Here is a 23379-nt window from a genome sequence, read left to right as displayed (position 1 = left end):
ATTTCTCTCTGACACAGTTGCATTACCTAAATACAATAGCATGATAGAATTTGACAAAATTGGGATTAATATGAAGCAAGGAATAGGGTTATATCTTGTTGTTTTATCTGTAACTACCAGCCACCTTCATCTTTGTGCTTGCCCTGCCCATAACCTCCACCAAAGGAACTGATCCACCATTGGACCCTGCTGCCTTAGGAGCCATATGTGGTACTGTGATGGTATCTTCCTTCTTCCCCATCCTTCAACTCCATTTATTGGACTGGATTAACTATCTGACCCAAGAATCCTCAGGCGAGACAGTAATCTTCACCCTGTAAGGCCAGATTCAAAAAGATTAATTTGACTAAATGAATTCTCTTTCTCATGAATTGGACCTAAGGAATAAAGCAAAAAATTATCAGTTACTGGTGGAAGCTTTCACCAAAAATTTATGAGACGGAATCAGGACTTGGGAGGCCATAATGGACCATCTATGAGCTAAAATTATGGGGAAGTGGAAATTAAAAATAAGCAGAAGCAGTTATTAAAGCAAGATAGAAAGAATTAGATTCATAGAATAGAACTGAGTAACACTAACTGCAGAGTAGTAGAGGAACGATTCTTGAATTTCTGCATCTAAGGTATCTAGAATGAGCTTGAATCCAAAACAGATTTCCAGCTTTAGTTCTTGGATTTCCATGAAATCCTAGGTTCCTTATTCCTCCACATGAGTTAACTTAAAAGGGTCTTTTTGCTTTTAAATAAATGAAATAACTAAAAACATTCAGAATGAACTTGTCATATTTGACAATAACTTTTTTTCTCAAGTGTCTTGAACTCTAAAGAGAAAGACATGGGAAAAGAGTATGGAAATTATTTTGGGGGTAGTAAAGGATACAACCTATGTTGCTTAATGTTGTTATTAGTTGTTATAAATATGATCAGTGTTGACTAAATAATTCCTATTGAGGAGAGATGTTTGGTAAGGTTCTAATAATAATATTGTTAAAATGACAATATTGTGCATGATAAATTCTTCAAGGATAAGGCATTTGGGAAGAAACCTTGTCAATGGGGAACATCCCCTAAGGATTTAAAATGGTTTGATGGTGGCACCAGTTATAGATAATACAAATGGCAAGAGGCTCTGTCTTGGCAGCTGGCACATGATTTCAGATGAAGAGTAAATTGTGAAGATGAGGTAAGTAAAATGATTGAGATTAGTTAGAGTTGGGCTTTATACAATAATGGCTGCTATTTAGTGAGGTGTAGAGTACAATTTTTCCCATCTGACTTTGATTAAGGCTGCTCAGCTGCCAACAAGGACTTTGTTAATGGAAGACAGAAAGAACTAATGATGGGAAGAGTTAGCATGTAATTGAGATTCACTGCAATTTTTGACATGTTAGAAGAGCACATGAGAAGCTAGTGGGATACCTTGACATTTAACTGGGAGAGATAAGGACTCCTCGGGTAGTCAGAATTGTGGTAACTAAGTTTACTACATTCATTAATTGGTTAGTAATCATGCTTTGTTAATTATAGCAAATATAGTAAAATGTGATGCTGCTTTTGTTGATTTTTGGATAATAAATTTGGGTAGGGTGTTAATTTCCAGGCTTAATCAAGCTAATGTTCATGGAGAGCCAAACATAAGATCTAGAATTAAAATAAATAAAACAATTATCACCCTGGTGAACTTTAGTATAGAAATGATACGGTATAAGCCAACATTTTGAGTGTGGATTCAACAATTTAATTAATTGACTTCACCTAAACGTAGTGGAGTGTAAGCATGAAAGTTTTGCATTCTCTTATACAGGTGTGAGTCCTAAAATTTATTCCTTCAAAGTAACTCTTACTCATTTTTATGATTGCGTATTAATCAGGATTTTCCAGAGAAACAAAGCCAGTGGCGTATATATATATATATATATATAGATGTATAAGAGGAGATTTATTGTAGAAATTGGCTCAGGTGAACATGGAGGCCAGGAAGTTCCATGCTCTGCCATCTGTAAGCTGGAGAACCAGGAAGGGCTGGTGGTATAATTCCGTCTAAGTCTGAATGCCTGAGAACCTGGAGCACAGATGTCCCAGCACAAGTAGAGAGCATGTAATCCCTTCCTCCACCTTTATATTTTATTTAGTTCCTCAGTGGATTGGATGACTCCCACCCACATTGCTGACGGGGATCTTCTTCACTCCTGATTTACTACCTATTCAAGTGCTAATCTCTTCTTGAAACACCCTTACAGACGCACCCAGAAATAATGCTATACCAGCTTTCTGGGCATCTCTTAGCCTAGTCAAGTTGGCAGATAAAATTCACTGTCACACATATGCATGTTATTGTGAGGCAGCTTGAGATATGTTTAAAACACATGGTTGTTTAAGGTGGAGAGAATTTGTTCACAAGAGACTATGGGGTATACCAGAAGTAGAGATTTAATTAAACTCATCGAGTTATGGTATATGTTTTTATATGGCTAATTTTTGGTAATTGTGATAGACTTTGATATAAAATCCTCTTGAAAAAATGGTATTTAGCATATTTATTGAAAATTACATTGCCATGTTCTACTAATAAAACCTTTCCAGTGGGTGTGAAGAATTTTTATATCACCTGAAATAAATTTAAATTTACTTACAGTTCTGGTATGATTATGGTTGCTTAAATAAGGATGTGGATAAATCCTACGATTATCAGAGATTGAGCAGGAATATTATATTCCTTAGTTAAATTTGACATCATGATGGTAACAAAAAATAATTAATAGTCTAAGAAAAAAATGGAAATTTTATTTGAGACAACCTGAGGATTATAACTCAGGAGACTGTCACTCAGAGAGCTCTGTGAACTGTTCTGAAGAGATAAAGGGGGAGGCCAGTATATATGTGATTTTGGCCAAGGGGGTACGTGCCATCAAGCACACATCTCAGTAGAAGGTGGCTGCTAGTCATGAGGAACAGACATCTTAGTTAATGGTTTTAGAGTTTTTCTAAGTGTGGGAAGATGGAAGAATCCGGGCTCATAAAAATTTTCTCCTGAAAATATCTAACTATTGGAGGGTCAGGGTCAGTTCTGTCAGTTTTCCCAGAGCACAAAATGTCTCATCCTGATCTTCACCCTGAATTCCTTTCAGGGTGTATTGTAGGTCAGTGACTGCAGTGGCTAATGACTTGATTCTTGTAGAACTGGGTGCAACCTTCTTTACAGTCCCTCAGGGAATGAACATTCAATTTCAATAAAGTGTGGGAAGTGCTAAAAATGGGGAAGTTAAGAATGCGATAGGAGCACATAGCAGGGCTCTTAAATTATTCTGGGGTAAAACAAAGAAAGTTTTCATGATGAAGTGACATTTATGTCAAGACTGTAAAGATGAGGAATTAAGCATTGGGAGGGGGAGGAGGAGAAAAGTGTTTCAAGCAAAATCTACAGTCACATGAAGGTCTGAGGGTCAGAGAGAACATATTAATGATGATTCTTGTAAAGAGCATAGCAAGTTATTTCATATTATATATATCTTACTTATTCAATTAGAGTATAACTAATGTCATGAACACAGCTATATACATATAGAATGCTTTCTTTTCAGTGAATTTAATTGTGAATCATCATGTGCTCCTTTCACTTTTCACACCTTTCTTTTTCTGTCATCTCAGTGAAACTTCTCAGTGACAGCCAGTGGTTCAAGGTCCCTCAGTTCAGGGTTGATTGTATTAAAACTTTATTTCCTGAGCACAATGCACTCTGCCTATGTTATCTCATATAATTCTCCCAACAACCTTGCCAGCAAGTATTAGTATCTCCAACTTATACACGGGGAAACTGAGCCTCACATAAATAATATGTCCAAGGTCACAGATGGTGAGGATGCCAACTCCTGTCTGTCTGCCTCCCTAGTCCATTCTTTTTGCACTTGGTTTTACTGCCTGTAAATTACAGAGTGGATTGTGAGAGGCCATGTTTCAGAAAATGAATTAAGCTTTTTGACATTGAAAGCCTGTCATGATACTCTTTTCTATTCACCCCTCATTCTAAAAATTCTTCACTCTGAAAATAAATAACAAAGGAAAAAAAAAACAACTTTACTCCATTCTCCCATCCACACTACTGCCTTTGAAAAACTCATCTGTACTAAACGAAACTAGAGATTCCTTAAGTTCCAAATTCCTTGGTTTACCTGCTTTAATATTTGAAAATGTGTTCATCAGGAACACATTCCTGTTCATCAGGAAATGTGCTCCTTTATAGAAATTCATTCCTTTATGCTTCGGTTTAAACCAAACGTCTCACTGATGTACTCCACGGCAGGGAGAGGACGGAGAGGAAAGGGAAGCAATATTCAGAGGCCCGATGCCAGGACCTGTGCTAGACCCTCGAAAGACATTAGCTTATTTCATCCTCAGCATGGACTGTAGCGTGGAGCTTATAATTCTCCTTTGACAAGGAAGGAAACATGGACACAGCTACCTGAGCTGCAGAGCTGGGATTTGAACTCTTGCTGGTAAGTATTCAAAGTCCACGGTTTCTCTACTACCCTGTGCTGACTATTCGTTTATTTCTTCCAAATTTTTCATTGAGAGAATCTGCGTGATATCATTGAGAATATTAAGATGATAATTTAGCTCAGTTATTTAACAAGACCCTTGTTTTCTAATTGGCTCTGTATTGCTGTTGGGCCTGGTGTGTAATAAAATTCTGAATATTTAATACATTACATGCTCATTTAAGTTTTCACCCCAGAATCTGGCTGCTTGTCACCATGTATATATGCAGTTTCTATCGTTTAACTTTTCTTCCTAAGTATACTGCTTTGAATTCATTCTTATTGTTTATTTTCCCGCATTGCGTCCGATGCACTGTCATATATCCGTGTACCTATGGAAGTCACTGTGTATGCCCTGAACCTTGATGTTTTGCTCTCCAGGCCGCGCACATCTATTCTCCCAGCTCTGTGGGTTTGGCCAGAAGGACCTTGAAATTTGTGGGCCTGGCCTCAATCCCCAGCATCCCGGTTGCCCGCCTTTGGAGAATGGACAGCTCCTGGTATGTAGGGCTGCGCATGCGTCTAGGACTGAGGCCCCTTGAAGCGGGAAGTAGCGAGGAACTGGAGAATTCAGCTCCTCTCTGATTCCTCTGTCAGTTATAATGCTTCTCCCCTAATTTAATTCTGTGTCCAGTATAGTGCCCACTTCTCCCTATTTTGTTATTTAAACAGTTACCTCGCCACATCACACCTTGCTAGAGTGGTGTGGAGAGGCAGGGGAACGGAGGCAAAGACGAAGTCTGAACAGGTGGTTGAGAACACTGAAGGCTTCTTTCTTTTTCCGTGGAGCTACTGGCATTCTTAAAGGGTTTCACTCCATGCATGGTGCGGGGCGTAGATGTAGAAATAGCCAGTTTAAAAATTTCAAATTATTTAAAGCGGGATACTATACAGAGTTATTGTTGTTTTTAAGAACAACAACAACAGAAAGAAAGGAAAGAAAGGAAGGAAAGAGAAAGAAAGGAAGAAAGGAAGGAAGGAAGGAAGGAAGGAAAGAAAGAAAGAAAGAAAGAAAGAAAGAAAGAAAGAAAGAAAGAAAGAAAGAAAGAAAGAAAGAAAGAAAGAAAAGGAAAAAGAAAAGAAAGCAGACAGACATAAATTCTGAGAAACAGCCCTGACAAGTATGGATTTAAGGGAAGTATTTCATGAACTCGTGAAATAAAAAATATTTTTTTAAGTAAAGGAGCAGTCCCTTAAAGTCACAGGTCTACTATCTTGTAGACATTCTTTAAAAATGCACTAACAAATTTCTTACATTGAAAAAACTTAATTTATGTAGAGAGTGATCACTTCTCCCTCCTACCTCCTCTTGTTTTTGTTTGGATGATCCCCAAATCAGATCCAGGTTAATTCTTTCATCCATTGACTACCTTGCCTCTTGTCTCCCAGGAACTGGGTACATAGTCATTAGTGGTCCAGCTATGGTTCCTGTCCTCATGGAGGCTAACGATGTTGGCTAATATTTATTACATGTTTACTTTGTGCCAGACATTTAATACCATCATCTTATTTTATTCTCACATCAACCCTCTGAGGTCGGTACTGTTGTTATCTCTATGTTAGAGATGAGGCTAAGGAGGCTTAGGGAAATGAAGTATCACAGCTGGTAAGCAAGTCATCTGTGGGAATTAACAGATAATAAACAAATTAGTGGTGGGAACGTCCCTAAAGGTAAGTGGGATCATCCATACTTTAGAGCAATGGTAGCCTCTGTGGACTTTGAATGATCATGGCTCGCAACTAAGTAGGAAAATACAATTATCTTGGTTTGAAAATATTTTCCAAAATTTCTTCTGAGTTCTCCTTAACTCTTGTTTTTTTTCCAGGTCTTAGAAGGATGAACTTGGTGTGCAGACTGGAGGGCTCAGGTACAAAGTCTCAAGTATATCTAACCAAAGCTTGTACTCATGCAAGTGTTTGATTTCCATTATACTTGGACTCTATTATTCCTGATAGGCCTTTGATATCCTCAGACTTGTGAGATTTGTTGGTCTAAAAATCTGCTGTCTTTAGTAATAACATTTAGGAGTCTCTAAACAACTTATGCTTGTGCTGTAATGTGACTCCAGTTTAAATATAATTTATATAGAATTTTTCTGTATAGGAATGGTTATCTGGTACTACTTTATTCCACCTAAGCCAAGTGAAAAACAAGGGAAGTCTGTGAGTTGGTGTTGTTAAAATTAAATACTAAGTGGAGACTGGGCTTGAAAACTCCCTGGGAGACAAAACCATTTAAGCCACATAAGCAAAACTAAATCTAACTTATTTCATGAACATAAGTAAAAATTAGGTTATTTCTTGTAAATGCCACTGATAATCGTAAAGGAAACTTATCTTCCTAAAAATGGTATAAGACAATCACTTTTAACCAACCCCCTACTGTCTGGAAACCCCCACTGAAATAACCAATCACTGTAAAGGTTAAACAACTTCCTCATTTTCACTTTATAAGCCATCCTGTAAGATCACATCCTTGAGCTTCATATCAGTTTTAAATTTGAAAGCTCTCAGTTCTCGACCTGTTCTTATATGCACATAAACTCTTACTAAGTTCAGTGTATTGATCTAGTGGTTTTAGTTTTGCTATTTTTTGGATTTTTGACAGTGTTCTGGTCTGCATTGTGTCCCTCCAAAATTCATATGTTGAAGCCCTAACCCCTAGTACCTCAGAATGTGACTATATTAGGATCTTTAAGGAGGCAAGCTAGTTAAAATAAGGTCATTAGAGTGGGTCCTAATCCAGTCTGACTGGTGTCCCTATAAGAATAGGAAACTAGGACAGAGATGCATATGTAGGGAGACCATGTGAAAATACGGGAAGAGGATGGCCACCTACAAGCTGAGAAGAGAGGCCTCAGAAGAAACCAGTACTGCCAACACTTTGATCTCAGGCTTCTAACCTCCAGAACTGTAAGAAAACACATTTTCGTTGTTTAAGCCGCTCAGTCTGCAGTGCTTTGTATGGCAACCCTAGCAAGCTAATACAATTGGCTTCTAAGTATGTGCTGAAAGGTTGTGAATTTCCAGTTAGACACATTCAATTTAGATAATACAGTACAGCATCAAAGAAGAAATCCTCCAAAATAAGTGATTTTTAACAATGTAGTTTTCCTGATAATATCAGTTATACTCTACTAAGGAATGAACACTCAGAAATTCAGGGTTATGGCCCATGTCCAATTGGTGGTGGTTCATGAAGTGTATGTGCTCTTAAGCCATTTTCTAACCAAAAATTCATTTATCAATGTGTAAAATTACAGTCTTTTCCTTCATGAAATCTATAATTAAAGTTACGTCAATGGGGAAATTTTAATCATAAACTCTGTAATCAAAATAAAGTCTGTAATTTGATACGGTTTTGTGAAAAAGTATATTTTGGCAATACTTCTTCCTGGGTATCAGATGCAAAAAGTATGGGGCAAGACCAAGGAGAAAAAGAACAGGAAAAGCATTCACCTGGTTTTAATGGGAACATTGCTTGTTGAGTATTGCACTTGACAAGAGTGAAAGATATGTCTGTATTATAAAAACTAATTTAAGACTGCTTTTTGCTCACAAAGAGAAACAGCTGGATTTTAGCATTTGTGTGTATTCAAGATCAGTGTTCACTGAGAAAAAGAAAATCTATAGCCATTTGGAGAAGAAAATGAAAATTTAGCTTACTCATCAGTCATTAGAAAACATTCTTTATGTGCACATGGAACATAAAGCTCGTCAGATTTATAATCCAGCCGCTTTCAGTTCTTAGAAAGCTTAATCTCTTGATTAGATGCATTTTTAGTTGAATATTTTAAACTGGAAATTAGAAATTTATACAGTATGACCATTTATTCACACTGCTACCAGGCACTATCACTAAAGACCCGTGAACCATGGACTATGCACTTACTCTGACTTCTGGAATTCTAGGAAATTCTGGGATAGGAGGATAGAATGGTGACCCAAAGAGTGCAGAGCTTCCCTTCATCCCTGCATCTTTGCAATGATTTAAAATCAAATTCTAACAACTGTGAGTACCTGAAAAAAGGGAAGTCCTCATTACAGATTTATTGATCACCCCCAAGGAGATTCTTGTGCCTTAATCTACCCTTTTTAAAACAAATCAGCAGGAGTAAAGAGAAAGTAATGATTTTAAAGGACACCTGACTTGCAGCCCTGACAGCCTTTGCCAGCTGTCAGTGAAAACACCTGTGATGGTCCAGAAACAATGAAAACCTCAGACTCCTGTCAGCCCGGAGAGGCTGGAGAGGGATTTGAGGAGGTGAGCTGCCCAACTAGAAGAAGGCGCGAGGAGCCAACATAATGCGCGAGGAGCCGACATGGAGCAAAACAGCACTTTACTGCAGTACAGGCAGGTGGCGCCCGCTCAGGTGTATGCACTTGTCCTTTTATAATGCCCGCGCATATGTATTGTTCATAATGCGGACTCATGCTATGGGCGCATGCCTGTTGTTCATAATGCGGACTCATGCCACTAGTGCATGTGTACATTTACTTCTTACCTCATACACATGCAAGTTATTATGAACCTTGACCTGGGTCCCACGACCTGCTCACTTAAGACTGCCGACACTCCCCCTGCAAAAATGGTAGGATTTCTGTCTACCCATCATCCACCATAAAGGATTTTCGCCATCCATGAAGCAGCAAAACAGAATGGAAGATTGAAAATAATTGACAGGCCACCTACATTATGCTGCCAGAACAGGAATGATCCTTCCTAATTGAAAGTAGATATAAAGACACTTGTCTTCCTTCTTACCATGCCTGGAATGTGCAGGCACTATCTTCTGAGGCAGCTAGATTGCAGGCTCCCCACTCCTACCCACTTCCACCCCCTAAATTAGTCAATATCCACCTAAGAATTGCAGCTCCCTGAAAGCAACAGGGGAGGATTTGGGAAGGAATCAAAAGTAGCCCATTGCATTCTGGGATGTATGAATCCCACCACACCCCCAGCTCCAGAGACTACAAGAAGGGAAAGAATAAGAAGCTTTGTGGCCACTGGGGTTGCAGCTTTGTATACATTCCATCTTTTCAGAGTATTAGGGCTCTGGAAGGTGAAGGAAAGCGAATATACCATCTTTTTCCTTCAGAGTTGCATTCAGTGAAATTTTGCTGGTTACTAGAAATGAGTCTAGGTCAGGATTCTCAACCTGTTCGCTATTGATACTTGGGGCCAGGTAATTCTTTGTTGTGGGGTGCTGGCACGTGTATGTTTAGCAGCATCCCTGGATCTCTGAGATCTCAGGATTTTTTGCAGTGCCTCCAACCTCTACTTATTAGAAGCCAGTACCTCTCACCCCAAAATAACAACCAACAGTGTCTCCAGACAATGCCAAATGTCCCTCAGGGCAGAATCACTATTGGTTGAGAACCATTGGAAGAAGACAACCAAAGACATAACTGAAGAATAGATTGTTGAGTACAAAAAAAAGACCTAGGTATGTAGATCAATGCAGATCACTGAGCTCTAGGCAAAAATCTATAGTTACTGTTATTTATTGGGGGCACATTTTATGCCAGGTGCTGCTCTAAGTGCTTTACCACATTATCTCACTTAACCACAGCATACGCTATGAGGTGGTCACGATTATCATCTCCATTTTACAACCAAAGAAATGGAGACACAGAAAGGTACGGCAGGAGTCTGCCTTTAAGTCAAATTGAACGAAATCGGATTCAATCCCAGGCAACCTGATTCCAGAGGCAGCTTCTTATCACTAAGGTATAAACAGGTATACCTGGATAGCCCTTTGTAAATTGCAGGGCATTTTCCCAGTTCAGTCCTGCCTCTTTCCCTAATTTACCTACATTCCATGATGGTTTCTTCTTATGGGTTTAACGTCAGACAGGTGAAGAGTCTATTTGGACTAAGGCAGCAGTATAGTTGCAGCACCAGACCTATTGGCTGGGGGCCTGGCATTCATTTTAACGCTTTTAGGCTTCCTCTCCTTCCCTTCACTTTGGCCTCTACCCCTGGCTTCTGCCTCATTTTCTTCAGTATTTTGGATAACCTGAATCCAATCTACTTGGCTGAGCCCTCGGGCAATCAGGAAACACCTGCCCCAGTGGTTGTTTTCTATTCCCAGGCCCCCAGTGATATCTGAGGGTGTACTCTTGAGGTATTGTTTCCCTTGTGGGACTTACCCACTGTAGACAGGACACTGACCTACACCAAGCCTGAAATTGTTATGCCCTTTGGTCCACAGTGTCTGGGGTTAATACTGCTTTCCCTTCAGGGTCAAGCCCTGTACTACAGCCAGTTCCTCTGGATCTGGTCCCTTCCAGTCCGGGCTTCCACCCACCTCCCCCAGCACTTCCTCTAAAAGTCCATGCTTGACTTCTCACCAGTCAAGGTAGGAAGGCCATTAGCCTTTTATTTTGGTTCTTGTTGTTTGTTTGTTTGTTTGTGTTAAAATGTTATTTTGATCTTCCAAACAACATATGTAGCAAGGAGGTGGAAAACAACTTACGTAGCAAGCAGGGTATATATGTAAATCCCATTTGAGCAAAGCAGAGCGGTGACTTTACTTCATGCCACAGTGCTACTTAAGTGGCACGGCCAGAGCTTACACCCAGGTCATGAAACCATAGGTGTTTAGGGCTCGAAAGGCCTTTAAAAGTCATCTGATCCAACCAAGTAAACGAAACTTGGCTCTCCTGCATACCATCTCTGCCAACTAGTTAACTAGCCTGTGTTTGAACGCCTTCCCTCACAGGACAGCTCAGTTTCATCTTCAGTTCTGACAGTCATTTGTTTAATCCTTCTCACACTCTTTAATTCATTAAATAAGTATTTCAGGGCCTAACATGTGCACCACCAGGTGCTATGTGGCTATTGAGGTAATTTCTGGAAGTCACTTTACTTAACAATAGAAAGTAGAAAGTTTTACAGCACTTATTATTTATTCTACTGATAAAGTGCAGTGGAAACAAACCACTGGCAAGTTCGTCTTTCTACTGATCCAAAAACTTTTTGTGTAGCTTCCAGAATTTGGTCTTAATTTAGCCTCTTCTTCCCAGACATGAAGAAATGCATTACCTCTTTTTGTTACAGCTAGTGTGTCATCCTTCAGTTGCTTCTCATAAAGGGTTTCTCAGAACCTTTTTCTCTCCTGAGTACTTCTTCCTGGACCCATTTCAGTTTGTCTGTGTTTCTCTGAAAGGGTTTCCCTAGAGCTGCATAGAACGTGATGTGGACTGGTCCAAAGAGAAGAGAAGTGAACTACTATTTTCTCATTCTAGATAAAATAATTCTGTAGGGCATTAACATTATTTGGTGACCAAACTCATCCATTATTATTTCAAACTGATCTTACCATTAACTAAGACCCATGGTGCCAGGTGTTCAAAAGATAATACTGTGACTAGGCTCCCACTCTTAAATGTCTTATCCTGCCAGAGTATTATACTGTCGCTCATATGGCAGACCACTTAACGAGTTAAAGTTCATTAATTAATATTATTTTTAATTGTGGCAAAATACACATAAAATAAAATTTATCATTTTAACATGTACAGTTTAGTAGTGTTAAATATATTCACTTTATTGTACAACCATCACCACCATCCATCTCCAGAACTTTTTCATCTTCCCAATTGAAATTGTTCCTATTAAACTAACTCCCCATTTCCGCCTGCCCCAGCCTCTAGCAGTGATCATTCTACTTTCTGTCTCCATGAATTTGACTACCATAAGTACCTCATATACATGGATCATAAAATAGTTGATTTTTTTGTGTGTGACTGGCTTATTTCACCTACCTTAATGTATTCAGAATTCATCTGTGTTGTAGTATGTGTCAGAATTTCCTTCATTTTCAATGCTGTGTAATACTCCATTGTTCATATATACCACATTTTGTTTATTCATTCATCCGTTGATGGATACTTGGGTTACTGCTAGATTTCAGCTATTGAAAATAGTGCTGCTGTGAACATGAGTGTACAAATATCTTTTTTATGATTTTTTTATTGAAGTATAGTCAGTTACAATGTGTCAGTGTCTGGTGTACAGCACAATGTCCCAGTCATGCATATACATATATATATTCATTTTCATTAAAGGTTATTATAAGATATTGAATATACTTCTCTGTGCTATACAGAATAAAAAATTTTTTTAGTACAAATATCTTTTTGAGACCTTGCTTTCAGTTCTTCTGGGTATATACCCAGAAGTGAAATTACTAGATTGTAAGGAATAAATAATTATTTTTAATCCTTTCAGAATATTTTTAAAAAGGTATTGCTTGGCTATCCTGGAGCATTTTTTGTTTTTTTACTTATTTGTTTTTGTTTTAGCTCTCACTTAGACAAGGTCTGGATTAATTTAACCGAGTTTGAAATCTTCCTTATCAAATCTGATATTCAGTGATAGCTAGTGCCAATTTTTGAAAAGCCTTAGAATAGTAAGGACACTAGAAGCCAATTACCTATTGAAAAGTATTAAAGATACTAGATACCTTTTGATGGAACACCAGTGAAGATACGCTTTTGTATCCTTTTGTATAGGATTTCTCCTTTTCACGCAATGAATAGTCCATATTCTAGTAGAGTTGGGACATGCAAATAGCATGTCAAGGTGATTATGCTAAACACCATGTTGCCCTCAGAGTTTAAAAGCTGAATACTGATTTGGTCTCAATGTCATTTGAGGGCTCCTCTTTAGCCTGTCAGATCTGACAAGCATCAACAGCTGTCACGAAGGTGATGTCACTTGCCCTCTTGTTTGCTAGTAGTACAAGGCTGCAGTGCCATTAATAGTCAATTTTCTAAAACAACAGAATTTAAGAGCTTCAAGTAAAATAAAAAGCCCTCATCTATAATGAAGTTCTTAGGACTTTTTCCTTCCTGAAGTATGTTTATAGCATCAGGCTTACTTTACATCAGACATTCTGTAAACAAAAATGTCCCTTACTTTACAAAAGACTCATATATGTAGAAGACATCACCACTATCACTTCATACATAAATTTGAAATGTGAATCTTCTAACTGTATCCCGTGTCTGTTTAATAGTTCATTTAAATGTACTGAATCCCCTTTCATAAGCAGTGAATCATCAGAATGTTACAGGCTTGTCATCCAACCCAGTTTAGTTAGTACTCGCTGCGTCAGGCAGTGTGCTAGGTGCTAGTATATACTGGAAAGCAAAGTTTAAACACAGATGCTCCCTCAAGGATCTTATACCTTTAGAGGGACACTCTTCATTGACATTCTAAAACCTGGTCGTCTCTCAATCTTCTTCACCTTAGTAAAGGGCATTACTGCTGTCTAACCAGCTGCTGAAGCCAGAAATCTAGGACTTTTCTTTGTTTTTTTCTCTTCCAACCCTCCAGCTCCCTTCTTTTCTACCTCCAAAATAGATCTTGCCTACATCTACTTCTTTTCATCTCTACTGCTATTGTCTGAACCCAAGCCACTGCTATCTCTAGTCCGGATTACTGTAATCACCTCAATCACCTCCTAACGGGTCTGTCTAATTCTTCTGTTGTGCCCCTTCCATCCCTTGCCATTCATTCAGGAACCAGCGATCTGTTCAGAACCTCCCAGTGGCTTCTCATTGCACTTATAATAAAATCAAAACCCCTAGAAAGCTCTGCATGATATGTCCCTGCCTCTTTCTCTGAAGTCATCACATGCCACTCCCTTCTCCACTCACTCTGTCCCAGCCACACGGGCAACCTGGCAGTCCTTTCAGTGCCTTAACAGTCGCAAGCTCTTCTCAGCCTCAAAACTTTCACACATGCTGTTCCCCCTGCCACAGGTGCTCTTACCCTGCCTGGCATTTCCTTACATTCATAAGACTTAACTTTACAGGTTTTCTGTTCAGGAAGGAATGCCCAGAAAATGCTAGATAGGTCTCTCCGTTAATATGTGTCTGTGTATGGGGGGTGGGCTGGGGTGGAGTAGGGAGACGATGTAGAGATCAGTTTGTCAAGAGTGAACAATGCTGGGCCACAGTATGCTGGGGTCAGGGTCTTGGAATGAATGTGGAGAATAGGATGAAGAACCAAGATTTGATGACTATTTATTTTGAGTTACTACTAAATCTTAAGTGAGTAATTACTTCTATGAGTATATGCACCATTTTTGTGGTGACAACGTGTTAAGTTTCATCAGGTTCTGAAAAGGATAGAAGATCAAAAAAGAAAGTTAGGAATCATGCTCTAATGGTAGCAAGAGGAAGCAAAAAGGGCAAGACACGGAAACTCCACACTCATTCTTTTGCTGAAGCTCAGTACTGCTAATTCCTGATTCTCTCTTTTTGGGGGGAGGGGCAGGGGAGGTAATTAGGTTTATTTATTTGTTTAATGGAGGTACTGGGGATTGAACCCCAGGACGCTGTGTACGCTAGGCATGCACTCTATGGCTGAGCTGCACCCTCCTCCCTAATTTCTGACTCTCTTTTCCCTTACTAGACTCATTTCAGGGCTTCTTGTGTTTCTAGAACTAGCTTGCAAAGAGGCTGCAGAGTTCTTTTGTTCTGTTGTGAGTTATTTTATTTGCTGACAATATGTTCTTTAAAAGATTCTGTTTTGGTGTTTTACAGAATATTTTGTCTATGTTTCTTAGGTGAGTTTTCTAAATATTACAAATACAGTATCTCCATAAAGTGGATATTAAAATAACTCAATAAATATTTATCATTGGCAATCTATTTTTAAATTATAGATGAGACATAGAAAGCTTAGGTAGCTTTTAATTAGCCGGAACTATTTTTTTCCAGTGAAATAAATAATCAAGTATTGCCTAGTTGATTCTCTAAGGAAAATATTTCTGTAGTTAACTCTCAAATATAGCCTATATTTCACATAGCCAAGTCCATTGAATGTTTAGGGGCTGACCTGGGGTCAGAATCTCTTTCCTAAGCAATTTATTTAGGTAACTGGTTTTCCTTCTCCATACAGACCAAAATAAAGTTTCCATTTTGTTTTGCAATATAATGTTGACTTAAAAAAATAAAGATTATTAATGCCCAGATTTCCTCTTAATAATATAAAGTTGTGGACTAGGTTTGTACTTGATGGAGTTTCTTATAGTTAAGATTGATTTTCCTGAGTCCTCTCCATAGACGTGAAGTTTCACTTTAACATTTATAGTCTTGCTTTACGGTATAAATATTAATTCAGTAAAAGAGTAAAATAAATTTAATTATTTTTTGTTCCTACTATTATAGTCAAATCATATTGCTCTGCTGCAGTATCAAGGAAAACATAATGATTTGTCTTTGAAATGACTAGAATTTCATCAAAGTCAAGGCTTATATAAGTTCAATTTTCTACAATTTACATGCTTTCTGAATGAAACTGATATGGAGTTGTGATTTGACTGATATTATAACAAAATATCAGGTGGAGAGAGGCACTCTTTAAAACAGATTCGGCTAACCTGCATTTGCTTGCAAGGGGATGTCAATGCTTGTTGGAAAGATCTAGCCGGGGAGTTCAGCTCCCCGTATATCCTGACTAAGAATAGACTTTGTCAGTTTGGAAATGTCATTCTTTTTGATTGAGTTGACACTTTGGGAAGAACACACATGGAACTCTCAGAGGAAGGGAACTCTGGACTAAGATGCCAGATCACTCAGTCAATCCTGGCAGTCAGCCTGGTGACAGATGCCACAGCTAGACTGCATTAAAAGCCTATTTAATATAGATGCTTTTTGTAGCAACCTGCTTACCTCTGTACCACAAACTGGGTGGCTTAAAACAACAGAAATGTATTATCTCACAATTCTAGAGGCTAAAGTTAGAAATCAAGGTGTTGGCAGTTGGTTCCTCCTGGAAGCTCTGGGGGAGAATCTATTCTCAAGGCCTTTCCCCTCACTTCTGATGGTTGGTTGGCATTCCTTGGCTTGTAGACATGTCGCTCCAGTCTCTGTCTCCACCTTCACATGGTGTTTTCCCTGCGTGTCTCTTTGTGTTCAAAGGGCCTTCTTATGAGGACACCAGGTGTTGGATTTCAGGCCCTCCTAATCTGACATGACCATATCTTAATGAAATTGTTTATATCTGTAATGACCTGATTCCAAATAAATTCACATTCTGAAGTTCCAGGTAGACATGAATTTTGTAGAGAAACTATTTAATCCACTACATTCTCCAAACCATTTATCCTCAGAAACATCAGTACAATTCATCAGAACATAATGCTAATAAGGCCCAGGGTACATGTTTCATTCTAGGTACTGGGCAGGTCATTTTAACTGGTTCTAGGCTGACATTTATATACGTACTTTAAAATTTTAGCCAGTTAATTAAGAAGGGAACCGGGCAAGAACTTGGATGGAATAGTACAAATCCACCCCTAAAGGCCACAGAAGAACTCAAAGTACGTGCCCACCTAATGGTTGGTCAGTAAGGACATTTTCTTCAGCAATGCCTGGGACTTACTGGTACCCAAAACAAGGTGATTCATGGCAAAGGTGATTGGACCACAATGGATGTTATAAATCATTATGCTGTTTTCTTTTCAAGAAATGGACAATAAAATGCCTTCTCTGGCTACCATTCTGCTCCTGGATGACACAAATTCCGACACCTAGTCTATTTTTTAGTTTGCTGTGAGACTTGATAAACCATCAGCTCACTGTTATTGGCTTGTGTATGTGTACTGAAGATGAAAATGATTAACAACAGTTTGAGTTTGTACAGAACTTCCTTTCTGGAATCTTTTATTTTTGGCAGGTGTGTGGGAGGACTGGGGGAAATCACATGATATCAAATAGAATTTCAGCAAAGGACATACAACCCCAGTCATACATTTTTATGCACGTAGGTAATTTTTGATATGAATATTTAGAAACATCTTGGCTAAGCTAATTTTTAGATGTGCACCACATGGCTTTTTATTTTACTAGAAGATTTTTTGTTTTATTTATTTATGTCCCACATGCTCTAGTTGAGGCTTAAGGTGGTTTACAAAATTAGCACACACACAAAAAAGCTAAAATGAAAACCAGGACAAAACAACCTCACTTGCCAGCAAGGGGATTGGACAAAGGCCACTTAGACATTGTGTGTGTATTTAGTTGGTGTCATCATTTGTTAGGGAAAATTGGCAATACACTACACAGCCTTAAAGAGTCTGCATTCTGCCTAACCCAGCAATTCCACTTTTAGGAATTTATCTTAAGGAAATAATCAAGAGTGAGAGCAAATGTTTAGCAGTGTTTACTATGTGTAACTATGTCACTCTATTGTCTATGATGGCAATGGATTAAAAATAATTTAAACGTGCAACAAGTGGGAAATTGGTTAATTTATATACATGCATGGGGAAATGACAAAATATTAGAACTAAAAATGGGTGGTGAAATACCAGATCATTTTTCTTTTCTTTTTTCTTACATGTATTTTACACATCTTATATAGTGATATTTAATGCATTTACCGTGGAGAGAAAAACAGGTTTTTTTTTTTTTTTTTAAGTAGGCAAGAAAATGCATACAATGGGACAATGACAGAGCAAAGTTAAAATGAACCTTGAAATGAAGTTACTTCTCAAAATGCATGCAATAAGATTCTGTACAGATGGGACATACATTTTGCTTTAGGCTTCAAAAGCCATTGGAAAAAGGGAAACAGAATCAGCTGTAGGTATCTACAAGGTAAGATACTATAGTATCTTAAGTATAAAGTAAGAACAGTTTGTTGGTCAACAACTTAAAAATAAATATAATGGCTGATTTCACTGGGCTTTTACCTACACATAGGATGAAAACAAAATGCCAAAGGCCAACAGAATGTTAAATACCAGTTATAACTTCCCTTTTATACATAAAAGGTAGCCATAAAGTTTGGAAACACAAACAATGCTATTTTTTTTTACAGATTTATAATAAATAAATTATAGTATATATCAATTTTACAGATACAACTCCTTTGATTATTTACTTCTTCTGGAGTATGCTAAAAGTATAGGTTTATTTAGTGAAAATGAGAGGGAGGAATCGACCTAGGCAATGCACTGCAGACGCCTCTGCTAGGAATAAGGAAAAAGCTGTGTTAGGGCACCACACTCTTTGTAACATGAACTATGCATTGCTACAAAGCTCTGCTGCGTACAATCTTCAGGGACAAATCAAAGCTCACCCTAAAGGCTTTCTTAGGAAATGCTCAGTGATCCAATCTTGTTAATGTTAATTAATTTCAACCCACATGACACTGGTGAGTTTCTTATATTTAAGGTAAGGTGCTTGTGTCTCATCCAAATGCCTTGATAAGAAAAAAAAAAGCAAACTTAAACTATGAATAGTTTCAAGAAAACAAAGGAATAGTCATAAGGGCTGTAAGATCTTTGTAGTCAGGAATGATACTTCTTGCACAGCAACACTACAGATAGAAAACATTCAATAAATACTTAATAATTATTTGATTGATGGCAATATTGATTTACCATATCTTTCTTACAAGTTATTTTTTCACATTAATAAATTAATGCTGTATATTATAGGACAGTTTTCAATAAGCTTAGATAATTTAGTCTGGGAATATTTAGGCCTCTTGGATAAGCTATTAAACAACCAAAAACAGTGAAAAAAATGTGAAAAATGTTTCACAACCAATTTTTCCCTTGAGTATTGACTTGACTGACAAAATAAGTATTTTGCTGGGGGTTTGGGGGAACCAAGAAACACTGTTGTGATTGTGTAGCTTTACAGGGTACCCACTTGTCAATAATCAGTGCTTTCCCTTCCTAGAGATGAAGACACTTCTTCAGAAGTACACCTGTGAGACAGAATGTTGTAGCTGACCTGGTTTTTCCCCCACATGTTTAATCTGAGATACCAGGAGTCTGTTTCTTTCCAAGTTTACCAAGTGAATGTTTGTCTGCAGAGTAAGTAAGTAAACACATTGAACAATCATTATTAAACAGTATTCCTAATGTAATGAAAATTGAAAGAAATCCAAACTAGGCATATGCATTTCAAGAAGTGAGTTGTGCCGAACGGATCAAATCGACATCTGTTCAGGAGGAGGTGCAGCAGCCCTGGGAATCATCAGCCCCTGTCACTGGGGATTCCTCATCTGCTCAGCGCTGGAACTGGACGACACAGTTAGAATTTATTACGCTATTTGTTTATTTACGGTTTTCTAACATTTTTTAATGTGAACTTTTCAAACACACAGAAAAGTTGGAAATAATGTATAGTGAACAAGCCATCTACCCACCACATAGAATCTACAATTAACATTTTGTTATACTGGGTTTATCACAGATCTATCCATCTATCCATGTTTGTCCATCCTTCAATCCAGCTTTTAAAATACACATTTCAAAATAAGTTGCTGACATCAGACACTTCTTCCTAAATACTTCAGCATACATAGCATTTAACTGGATCTCAGTGTTGTTTAGTTCTTGTTGGGGTTAAATCTTTTATAATATGAATGTTTTTCTTTAATAAAATTTATCCTGCTCAGCAACTATATAGTCCTTTGTATGGATATTTGGTTAATGCTTGCCTCCCCATCCATTGTAACAGGGACTGTGCCATTTTGCTCACCAGCGTATCCACAGGGTCTGGTATTACAGCAGATGCTCAATACACAGTATATTTGTTAGGGAACATGTGGGAAGTTGGAAAGAAAGGGATGGAGGACTGAGCTTTAGAAATGGAAGGAAGAAGTAAACCATGGCCTCTTCAAGTCAGTTTAAATACCTCCTATTATGACTACTGTTGTGGCTAGGGCCTTTTAAAGCCATTTTGGTAAATGGAGTAGGACATGTTTGCTGAGGAAACTGCCATTTTATGTTGGTTCAATTAAGAAAATAAAATGAAGTACTGTGGGTACCTTCATTGATTGTTCTACATCTGAGTGGGTCCCCAGGGTTCTGGTTGTTGTTTTATTTGGTAAGGAAGCCTATAGTACCTCAGTCTGTAATTTAGACATCACTCCTATCTCAACTCCAGACTTGAATCTTTGATGACCAACTTTTCCTCAAGATAAAATTTCATATGAAAAACATTTGTGCCATGGACTAGAGATACTGACCTAAATGCTGATTGATTACAAACCTCATATTTGACACATGAAAACAAAACCTCACTCTCTCCTTCTCAAGCATAGGGAACCCTCCTTCCCACCAGGTCTCCTCTTTGGCCATTCCTTCAGTCTCTGAACTGGGATTATGTCTCTGTGAGACGCCTGGACTTTTGTGAAACTGCCACACCTCTGGAGCATAAGGGAATTGTGTTAATCTGGTCCCCAGTGTTTCTAAAGTGTGTCCAGTGTGATTCAGACTTCAAAGGTTGGAATTATTTTCTTAGATGATGTTAGCTACCTGGTAACTGAGATTTTGCTTTCTTATCTTGTCTCTGGACAAGATTTGACAACTTGTCTTATGTCACTGAGAATACATATGCCAGCCAACAGTGCCCTGTCCCCAGGATATATATATACTGCATACTCTCCCAGACTTCTTTTCAGCTTGGTCAATCTGGTAAATTCTTAGAGAAGGTAATTGCAGACCCGACCTGATTTGAACGTCCTTGGGAAGAATCTGGCCTCAAAGGATCTTCCCAGTTCAAATGGCAGGTTACAGAAATTCTTCCACTAGTAAAGTCATTCCTTTGGATTAATGTAGTACTTTCCCCGTGTTCTGCTTCTGTGTTGCAAATTTATGGGGGGAGAGGAGGGCGGTGGACTCTTGAAGTCACCTTTGTGAGAATGTTTTCTTTAAAACATCATCTATGGATCAGACAGGGACTAGGGGAACTCGGTAAGCTCTGTGACCTTGGGGAGGTAGGGGAAAGCTGTGATATTCAGTGCCAGGGAAAGCAGGGGACAAACTTCTTTATACATTACTGGGTTTTATGCCACATGGTCTCTCCAAGACGAGAAGATTTAAGATCTCCCGTTCAGTGACTTGTTTCCATGCTCTCCCAGCCACCACCCTCCAATCTTCCCCAAGCCCCCCTTGCGTCTGCAGCACCGCTCTCCTCTTCCACCCCCAACTCTCTACGAGGTTCCTGGGCGAGCGCCGACCTCCTTCCCGCCTCTCCCGTCGCGCAGCCCAGCTTTCGGCTCGGCGCCTTCTCCAGTCCTCCAAAGGCGAGTGACACAAGACTCCTCCACCGTGGATGGAATAAGACGCTAAATAAATCACCTTCAGTTGTCACCCTCTAGCTTTTCCCCCTGTGCCCAAGGCTTTTGGTCACCTCTGCACAAATAAGATTCGGAGCCCAGAACCTGAAAAACCAACCGCTGTTCAGTTCTTTTCGCTTCACCGCCAGTGAAAAGCAATCCTATTTTAGCGCTAACGCTCTGTGTCTTGCAGCCGGATCTTGGCCGACACACACTCGCGCCGCTGTCCCCTCGCCGGGCCCGCAGGTCCTGTCACCTCCGGCCGCCCCCGCCTCCCTCCCGGGCCTGGGCCTCTCCCCGCCTCCCGCCGCCGGACCTCGCCGCTCCGCCTCCCGCCCGCTGGGGCCGACTTTGGTGTGGGCCCGCCCCAGAAGGGCGCCCATTGGCCGGGTGGGCCGTCCTTCACCCGGCGCATTCCGCCGCCCTCAGGCTTGCGGGGAAACTTCCTTATTATTGTGACGCCGAAATCGGAGAAACCCCGCGCCAGACCAGTGGAGCTGTCACAGTCGGAATCCCAAGCAGCGGTTCGGTGGCCGCCACGGTGCGCGGGGCGGGGGCCTGGGTTCTAGGAAGGAGGGTATCGCGGAGCTGCAGACGCACAGCCGCCGCGTTCCGCGGCGCACGGCTGTCAGCGCGCGGCTCCGGGAGGGGCGGCTGCGGCTGCGGCTACCGAGCGCTTCCCGCGACGACCTGGGGCCGGGCGCGCGGGGAGGTCGGGGCGCGGCGCCTGCAGTGGCTGCCGGGCGCGGGCGGCGGGGCCGCGCCGGGGCCAGGCGCGCGGGGTGCCTGTCGGCCTTTCGTGCGCCTCCCTGGCGCTCTTGGGGCTCTCCCTCTAACCTAAAGAACCTCGCGCCCAGAGAGGCCGGAAGCCGCTTTAAAAACGGGAGCGCCCTCCACCCCAACTCGGCTGCCAGCCGACCGGGAGGAATTGCGACGCAGAAAGTCAAAAGGAGGATCCTCCCCTTCCTCCTCGCCGACCCCTATTTAAATTCCGGGGCTCCGGTGACACCGTTGCGGTGAGGGGCGCGGACGCTTCCTCGCGAAATGCGAGCCGGCGAGGCCTCCACGTTTTGGGGAACCCTGGCGGCGGCCGGGAGTTTGCGCTGAGGACTGAGGGCTCGGCGGCCGCGGTGACAGTGCCGGTGGGGCCGCGGTTCTGGGCACTACCCACCTCGCGGAGGCCGTGCCCGGCTGGCCTCGTCGGAGTCCGCCTCCTGGGCGGAGCCGGGGCGAGGGTGTGTGTGGACACGTGTGTGTGCCGACACGTAAGTGCGCGGACGGGCGCGGAGGTGTCAGGAACTGGGACGTTCGGAGGTAGGTGGCACTTTGAGTCATTTGTGAATGTGTGGATTTGGCAAACCCGGACAACTGAAACAGACGAGCGCGGAGCGCGGTAGAGACCGCACCTGAAGCAACTATGCCTTGATTCTGGGTATGCGCTGTGGGCTCCGGGAAATGTGTATTTGAAATTTGCTTTTGGTGTGCCGGTGTTTTTATTTGTTTTGTGATTCCGTTTTACTTTAGCTTTTCAATCAGGCCCCATTAGGAAGTACCTTAAATTCAGAGCTAAGCCTTCCAGGATTTTGCTTGCATTCGTTACGCACGGAATGCTTTAGGAAAGACGATTCAAGAGCTGTCTTTCATTTTTTGTGTCTCCTGGCTCTTTCCACAAATAGGAAGCTATTTCTAGAACCTTTCATCTGATGATTTGATAACATCAAGTGAGCTGCTTTTTTAACTGCA

General features: G+C 40.4%; 1 protein-coding gene and 1 long non-coding RNA gene across 9 annotated transcripts in view; both read left to right on the top strand.

Annotated features, from left to right (window-relative positions):
• The window catches only part of LOC116669249, a 35585-nt gene extending 15673 nt beyond the window's left edge, over positions 1–19912 (top strand). The window contains exons 2-6 of one of the 2 annotated variants that reach the window (XR_004326579.1): positions 4301–4493; positions 4917–5035; positions 6362–6403; positions 17977–18155; positions 19248–19912. This is a non-coding gene — a long non-coding RNA (uncharacterized LOC116669249). The remainder of the gene's footprint in view (positions 1–4300; positions 4494–4916; positions 5036–6361; positions 6404–17976; positions 18156–19247) is intronic. The other variant, XR_004326578.1, reaches the window with a different exon arrangement.
• Positions 19913–22027: 2115 nt separating this feature from the next.
• HERC3 (HECT and RLD domain containing E3 ubiquitin protein ligase 3) overlaps positions 22028–23379 on the top strand; it is a 114419-nt gene continuing 113067 nt past the window's right edge. For 3 of the 7 annotated variants that reach the window (XR_004326544.1, XM_032498174.1, XM_032498150.1), the window contains exon 1: positions 22028–22177. The gene's annotated coding sequence lies outside the window, so the exon portion shown is untranslated. Of the gene's footprint in view, positions 22178–22208; positions 22951–23049; positions 23069–23379 lie in introns of those variants that run through there. The other 4 variants (XM_032498179.1, XM_032498154.1, XM_014557533.2 and 1 more) reach the window with 3 other exon arrangements.

Source organism: Camelus ferus, chromosome 2 (genome assembly GCF_009834535.1).
Source record: "Camelus ferus isolate YT-003-E chromosome 2, BCGSAC_Cfer_1.0, whole genome shotgun sequence".
In the NCBI taxonomy this organism is placed as follows: domain Eukaryota; kingdom Metazoa; phylum Chordata; class Mammalia; order Artiodactyla; family Camelidae; genus Camelus; species Camelus ferus.
This window is presented reverse-complemented; position numbering and strand designations above follow the sequence as displayed.